The sequence below is a fragment of the Dipodomys merriami genome, unplaced genomic scaffold (genome assembly GCF_024711535.1).
Source record: "Dipodomys merriami isolate MVZ:Mamm:240054 unplaced genomic scaffold, mDipMer1.0.p SCAF_2, whole genome shotgun sequence".
Classification (NCBI taxonomy): Eukaryota; Metazoa; Chordata; class Mammalia; order Rodentia; family Heteromyidae; genus Dipodomys; species Dipodomys merriami.
The window spans coordinates 122,182,219-122,190,097 of NW_027203381.1; positions in this window are offsets into that span (position 1 = coordinate 122,182,219).

Consider the following 7,879-nt stretch of genomic DNA (forward strand, 5'->3'; position numbering starts at 1 on the left):
CGCCAGGCCCATTTCCCGGTCCTGCCCCAGGGCTCTCTGTGGGAGGGCACACCCAGAACCTCCCAAGGCCCGGCCTGGAGAGGGCTTTTGCTAATGGGCCAGATGTGTAGGAGTCAGCTTTCTGTCACTATTGCAAATGCCTGAGGTGACAGTCCATGGTTGCTCTCTGTGGCTTTGATGTGGCAGCGCCTTGTATCAGGAGCCTGGGTAGAACAGACCCAAGACCCCAGGGACACCTCGTGACCTGAAGACGTCTTGGGCCCCCCCCCCCCCCCCCCCCGCAGTGCCAGGCCGGGACCACGCCCCCCCAGCCTTATCAGACACATTTATCCCAACTGTAGGATAAATGATAAATGCCTAGAACATCCATTTTACCCCCGTATTTGTCTTGGAAGGAGTCAGGTACTCTGGCAATCCTTTCATTTCCTCTCTGCCCATGTTTATTTCCTCTTTTTCTTGAATTTGGTGTTTTCTTTTTCTCTAGATGGGATTATCTAGTATTTAAATCTTTATGATTTATTTTTAAAGATCCAGTGTTAGATTTACTCATTAGTTCTATCATTTTTCTATTTTAATAACAATGCTCATTTTTATTAATTTTTTTCAGCTTTTCTTCTTCTTCTTTTTTTTTTTTTTTTTTTTTTTTTGTCGGTTGTGGGGCTTGAACTCTGGGCCTGGGCGCTGTCCCTGGGCTCTTCAGCTCAAGGCTGGCGCTCTACCACTTGAGCCACAGCGCCACTTCCGGTTTTCTGGTGGTTTATTGGAGAAAAGAGTTTCATGGACTTTTCTTGCCTGGGCTGGCTTTGAACCGTGATCGTCATATATAAGCCTTGTGAGTAGCTAGGACTACAGGCGTGAGCCACCGGCGCCTGGCTTTCTTGTTTTTTAAATGTTTTCTTATTTGATTTGTTCATGTTCACCAGTTTTATCTTTTTCTTGAATCAGTTCTGGGTTTGAACTCAGGGTCTAGGCACCGTCCTGGGTTTGAACTCAAGAGTCTGGGTGCCATCCCTGGGTTTGAACTCAGGACCTGGGCACCATCCCTAGGTTTGAACTTAGGGCCTGGGCGCCATCCCTGGGTTTGAACTCAGGGCCTGGGCGCCATCCCTGGGTTTGAACTTAGGGCCTGGGCGCCATCCCTGGGTTTGAACTCAGGGCCTGGGTGCCATCCCTGAGCTTCTTTTGTTCATTGCTAGCTCTCTACCACTTGAGGCAGAGCACCACTTCTGGATTTTTCTGAGTAGTTCAGTGGGTATGAAAGTCTCACAGACTTTTCTACCCAACCTGGCTTTGAACCATGATCCTCGGATCTCAGTCTCCTGAGTAGCTAGGATTACAGGCATGAGGCCCTGTTTTATCTTTAGTGATGTATTTATGCCTTTTTTCCGCCATTGTGGCGTACCACAGGCCCTTGTGTATGTGACTGTGTGTAAGCATTTTCCAAAGGGTTTGTCTTTTACTGTCTCAGTTTCTTTTTAGCAGCAGAGACTTGTAGAGAGCACTCTTGGCAACTTTTTCTACTTTAATTGGTGCTTTTAAAACATATTTGCTCTTAAACTAGAGAAAGTGGTCTCTTTTTAAATTTTATTTGTCTCATTTACCACTTAGGAAAAAACTTTCTTAGGAAAAAATTTCAAGTTTTTCTTAATGAATATTTCTAAAGTTTAATCTTTTCTTTAGGAAGCCAATTTGAAAGGGGTGGGGATAGACAACGAAGCATATCATAACCTGCAGGACCCTGGGGAGCCCTACGTGAGGGGGGAGGAGGGGATACTCAGCCCCTCGCTCAGCGCTCCGGGAGGTGCTGTGGGTTCTGGCCCTCCTGGACCCTGCTCAGACCTCCGACCTGTGGGGTTTGGAACTCGGGTCTTAGCTGTGGTCTTGAGATTTCTTTGCTGCTGCCCATTGAACAAAGATCTCCTAGTGTCTGTCCTTTCCCTGGTGAACGAGCAGATTGTGTGCGGGTCCCTCCCCATCCCTGCCCCACGCAGTTCTGGCTCTCCTGAGAATGAAACTCCCAGACCGGCTCCAGCGACCCCTACCACACCCAGCCCCTGCCCAGCCCCTCCCAGCCGAGCACCCAGACTGGCTCCAGCGACCCCCCACCCCCCCACCCCGCCCCTCCCATCCGAGCACCCAGACTGGCTCCAGCGACCCCCCACCCCCCCGCCCCGCCCCTCCCAGCCGAGCACCCAGACTGGCTCCAGCGACCCCCCACCCCCCCTGCCCCGCCCCTCCCAGCCCCTACAGCCCAGCCCCTCCCAGCCGAGCACCCAGACTGGCTCCAGCGACCCCCCCCTGCCCCACCCCCCTACCCCTCCCAGCCCCTCCCAGCCGAGCATCCAGACTGGCTCCAGCAAACCCCCCCCGCCCCACCCAGCCCCTGCCCAGCCCCTCCCAGCCCCTACCCCCCCGCCCCTCCCAGCCGAGCACCCAGACTGGCTCCAGCGACCCCCCACCCCCCCGCCCCTCCCTGCCCCTCCCAGCCCCTACCCCCCCGCCCCTCCCAGCCGAGCACCCAGACTGGCTCCAGCGACCCCCCACCCCCCCCCGCCACTCCCCGCCCCTCCCAGCCCCTACCCCCCCGCCCCTCCCAGCCGAGCACCCAGACTGGCTCCAGCGACCCCCCACCCCCCCGCCCCGCCCCTCCCAGCCCCTACACCCCCACCCCTCCCAGCCGAGCACCCAGACTGGCTCCAGCGACCCCCCCCCCGCCCCTCCCAGCTGAGCACCCAGAGGAGTCTGATGAAGCCGTGAGGGGCCCCTGCCACCTTCCCGGTGCCCAGCATGGCCGCTGGGCACGCTCCTCTCGGCAGGCTGGAAGCAGAGCCAGGGCCCGAGCTGGCCAGGTGAGCAAAGGCTGTGGCCCTGCATCTCTTTCCTCATCTGCCCTTTCAACTCATAGGTCACAGCCGGGCTGCCATCCCAAGGACCTCCTTCAGCAGCAGCCAGAGGGCAGGCAAGAGAGTGCGTCGGGGACTTAAAAGGGTAGCGTTAGCCTGCCAGAGCCGCCATTAATCTAGCCTTGTCCACATTGCGATGCCCCTGACACCTTCTGCAGGCCGTCGATCCTCTGTGACTGGTTACAAGGCCTCCTGGCTCGGGCGTGGTGTCTCTCCTGGCCTCTGGCTATGTTGGTTCCACATCTGAGTGTCAGCAGCAGCTTTGCTCTGCTTGGTCTAGGGCTGTTGGGAACATGGTTGGCTGTACAGAGAGAAAGGGAGTAGGTGTCCAGCCACCCTGGGCCAGCCTGCTGCCAGGATCTGTGCTTGGCTCTGTCTGGCCTGCACGCTGGCCCACAGCTCCCTGCGCAACTGCCACCCCTGGAATCCAGTCGTTGCCGCCAGCCTGGACCAGTGCCGTCTGCAGATCTGCACTCTGGCTCTCCAGAACAGGCAAGAGCAGCTGAGTCAGGGTGGCCCCAGCCTCCTCCGAGCCTTACGCCTTTATCCCCAAGGAGAAGGGCATGAGTTGCTCCCTGAGGGGGCATCTCGCAGGAAGCCAGATGGGCGGCCACCTGCTGCCCCAGCAGGACCTGAGGGGCCTGTGAGCCACATGCCGGGTGCTGGGCCTGACGTGAGGGTTCCGGGGGTCTGCAGGCCACATGCTGGGCCTGGGCCTGACATGGGGGTTCCGGGGGTCTGCAGGCCACATGCCGGGCGCTGGGCCTGACGTGAGGGTTTCCGGGGACCTGCAGGCCACATGCCGGGCGCTGGGCCTGACGTGAGGGTTCCGGGGGTCTGCAGGCCACATGCCGGGCGCTGGGCCTGACCTGAGGGTTCCGGGGGTCTGCAGGCCACATGCCAGGCCTGGGCCTGACATGGGGGTTCCGGGGACCTGTAGGCCACGTGCTGGGCACTGGGCCTGACGTGGGGGTTCCGGGGGCCTGCAGGCCACATGCTGGGCGCTGGGCCTGACGTGGGGGTTCCGGGGGTCTGCAGGCCACATGCTGGGCGCTGGGCCTGACGTGGGGGTTCCGGGGGTCTGCAGGCCACATGCTGGGCGCTGGGCCTGACGTGGGGGTTCTGGGGGCCTGCAGGCCACATGCTGGGCGCTGGGCCTGACATGGGGGTTCCGGGGGTCTGCAGGCTACATGCTGGGCGCTGGGCCTGACATGGGGGTTCCGGGGCCTGCAGGCCACATGCTGGGTGCTGGGCCTGACGTGGGGGTTCCGGGGGCCTGCAGGCCACATGCTGGGCGCTGGGCCTGACGTGGGGGTTCTGGGGGCCTGTGAGCCACATGCCGGGCGCTGGGCCTGACGTGAGGGTTCCGGGGGTCTGCAGGCCACATGCCAGGCCTGGGCCTGACATGGGGGTTCCAGGGGTCTGCAGGCCACATGCTGGGCGCTGGGCCTGACCTGAGGGTTCCGGGGGTCTGCAGGCCACATGCCAGGCCTGGGCCTGACATGGGGGTTCCGGGGGCCTGTAGGCCACATACTGGGCGCTGGGCCTGACGTGGGGGTCCGGGGGCCTGCAGGCCACATGCCAGGCCTGGGCCTGACGTGGGGTTTCTGGGGACCTGCAGGCCACATGCCAGGCCTGGGCCTGACATGGGGGTTCCAGGGGCCTGCAGGCCACATGCCAGGCCTGGGCCTGACATGGGGGTTCCAGGGGCCTGCAGGCCACATGCCAGGCCTGGGCCTGACATGGGGGTTCCAGGGGCCTGCAGGCCACATGCCAGGCCTGGGCCTGACATGGGGGTTCCGGGGACCTGTAGGCCACGTGCTGGGCGCTGGGCCCGACGTGAGGGTTCTGGGGCCTGCAGGCCACATGCTGGGCGCTGGGCCTGACGTGGGGGTTCCGGGGACCTGTAGGCCACATGCTGGGTGCTGGCCCTGACGGGGCCTGTGGGGTCTGCAGGCCACATGCTGGGCGCTGGGCCTGACATGGGGGTCTGTGGGGTCTGCAGGCCACATGCCGGGCGCTGGGCCTGACATGGGGGTTCCGGGGCCTGCAGGCCACATGCCGGGCGCTGGGCCTGACATGGGGGTTCCGGGGGTCTGCAGGCCACATGCCGGGCCTGAGCCTGACATGGGGGCCTGTGGGGGTCTGTGTCCATGCGCCGGGCACTGGGCCTAACATGAGCACCTTGGTGAGAATCTCCAGAACCAGCTGGGGTCTGATTCCGGTCCTGGGTCCCACAGGTGGTAGTCTAATGTCCCGCACCCCGCCGGCGCCGAGGACAGCCCTAGGGCCACATGGCTGGGCGTGTTGTCTGGGAGATGGTGAGCCTGGATATGAGGGCTCAGGAAGGCTCAAGGGCTCGTTTCCTCTCTGTACACAGTGACCGCCTCGGACAACAGGTTGGAAGCTTCTGGAGAGCTGAGAAGAGGGTGGGTGGAGCAGCTGGGTCAAATCACCAGAGGGGAAGCTGCCTGTTCTCCATGTGTGTGTACCACTACTGGGGCTCCTTTGAACTCAGGGCCTCTTTTTTTTCCTCAAGGCTGGCACCTTACCACTTGAACCACACCTCCACTTCTGGATTTTGCCAGTTAAATGGAAGATAAGAGTCTTTCGGGTTTGTCTGCCTGGGCTGGCTTTGAGCCTTGATCCTCAGCTCTCGACTCCACCCTCTGCCCATCCATTCTGTATGCAGGGCTGGGCCTGCTGACCACTGATGACAGAGGCCAGCTTCCCGCAGGAGGTCCCCAACCGAGGGTGCCTCGGTGCCAGCCGCCTGGGCTGTGGCAGGGCCGGGGCAGAGGTGCCTCTCCAGTCTCCCATGGAGGCTGCACAGGCCTCTCTGTCCGTCTGGGAGGCAGGCATGAGCATTGGGTGCCTGCCCACACCCTGACCAGCAGCAGACGCCCTGGATGGGCAGCAGAGGGCGCCCGTGTCCACCACACTGGCCCCCAGAACGCAGCTCAGCCTCCTGTCTCTAGAGCTGGGCAGCCTGGTGGGGTAGGGGGACGCAGAGTCCCCCAACCCCGCCCCGAGGCAGACATCCAGCCTCCCTGCCGCTCCCCCTCCACTCCCTGACCACCCGTCTCAGGGGCCAGGGGCTGGTTTGGGGGTCTGGGGCCTCAGGCAGTTGATCCTGGGGACAGGCTCAAAGCCTGCCTTCGCGTGCCTCACTGATGGTCAAGGTTGCTGCTGCCTGGCTCTGCTCCTCAAGTTTGCCGGTCACTGCGGGCCGGCCCTGACAGCCTGGTGCTGCTTGAACTCCAGGCTGGGACCCCGACAGCCAGGGCTTCCGGGTCACCCAGGGAGACTGAGCCTCGAGCCTCCTTGAAGAGGCTGGGTTGCACACCTGAGCCCAGCAGCCCTCCTGGGTGCTGTAGGGGCTCCGGTGCCTGCCTGGTCCCCGTCTCCAGTGCACCACCAGAAGGTGTGGTCCTGAAGCTGTGGCTACCGGGGAGGAAGCTGGCATGGCCAGGACGAGCCCCGGGCCGGGGCTGCTGCTGAGGCAGACAAGGGGAGGGGACTCCCCCAGGGCGGGTGGGCCATGCGGACCCCAGAACAGGGTGCAGCTGTGAACAAGAGTTCTGCTGCGTCTTACGCGGGCCTCCTGCTCCCGGGGGCTGGGGCTGGGGCTGGGGAGCGAGGCCCCTTCCCACACAGTCGGCGTTGGAGGCAGTTAGGGGTTGGATGGGAAGGGTGGGGCCCTGCCCCCTGGGAAGCCGGTGAGGAACAGAACCAGCGGCAGGCGTGGGTCTGGGGAGCCTCAGGACTTCCTGGGCCACTTTCTAGTGCCTGCCTGTACTGCCCTGTGTCCGCCTGTCCTCCCCCGTGTCTGCCTGTACTGCCCCGTGTCCGCCTGTCCTCCCCCGTGTCTGCCTGTCCTCCCCCATGTCTGCCTGTACTACCCTGTGTCCGCCTGTCCTCCCCCGTGTCTGCCTGTCCTCCCCCATGTCTGCCTGTCCTCCCCCGTGTCTGCCTGTACTGCCCCGTGTCCGCCTGTCCTCCCCTGTATCCGCCTGTCCTCCCCCATGTCTGCCTGTACTACCCTGTGTCTGCCTGTCCTCCCCCATGTCTGCCTGTCCTCTCCCGTGTCTGCCTGTCCTCCCCTGTGTCTGCCTGCCCTCCCCGTGTCTGCCTGTACTGCCCCGTGTCTGCCTGTACTACCCTGTGTCTGCCTGCCCTCCCCGTGTCTGCCTGTACTGCCTTGTGTCTCTCACACATCTGTTTCCTGTACAGCTTCTGTGTCTGCCTGACCTCCCCCATGTCTGCCTGTCCTCCCCTGTGTCTCTCCACACTTCCCTGTTTGCCTGTACCACATCTGTGTCTGCCTATACTTCCTGTGTCTGCCTGTCCTCCCCTGTGTCTCGCCACACTTCCCTGTCTGCCTGTACAGCATCTGTGTCTGAACTTTGACCCTGGGAGCCCCTGGCGGCTGTCCTACCCAGATACTTCTGTTATAGCCTCCTCCTCCCGCCACCAGCGGCAGCAGCAGAGGGCTGTGCATCCCACGAGGGCCCGTGGGGGTTGACACAGCAGAGTGTGGAGCGTGAGCCCGGTGAGGATGAGGGCTGACTGCCCCGTCCTCCGTGCTGGCACCCTGGCTGATGATTGATAGGGCAGTCTGATGCACTGCAAAGGGGGTGCCTGCCCCAGGGCTGCCAAAGAGGGGGCGAGGTGGAGCCACAGTGGACCACGTGCCCTTGTGCAGAGGTCCCACTCGTGGCCCTGGGCCTCGTTTAGCTCAGGTCCCATCTCCAGCCCGGTGCGCCTCTCCCCCCCACCCCCACCACGAAGTTCAGCCTCCTCCTGCAGCCCCAGCTGCTCTCTGGCTGGGACAGGAAATGACTCTTGTGCACAGGCATGCTCACTGCCCTGCTGGGCCCTCGGGGCCCTTGGGGTGGGCTTTGGGCTCCAGGTGGCGAGATGCCGGCCCTGTCTGCCTCTCGCTGGCCCGGCCATTCCTGGCTGTGCCTGGGAAA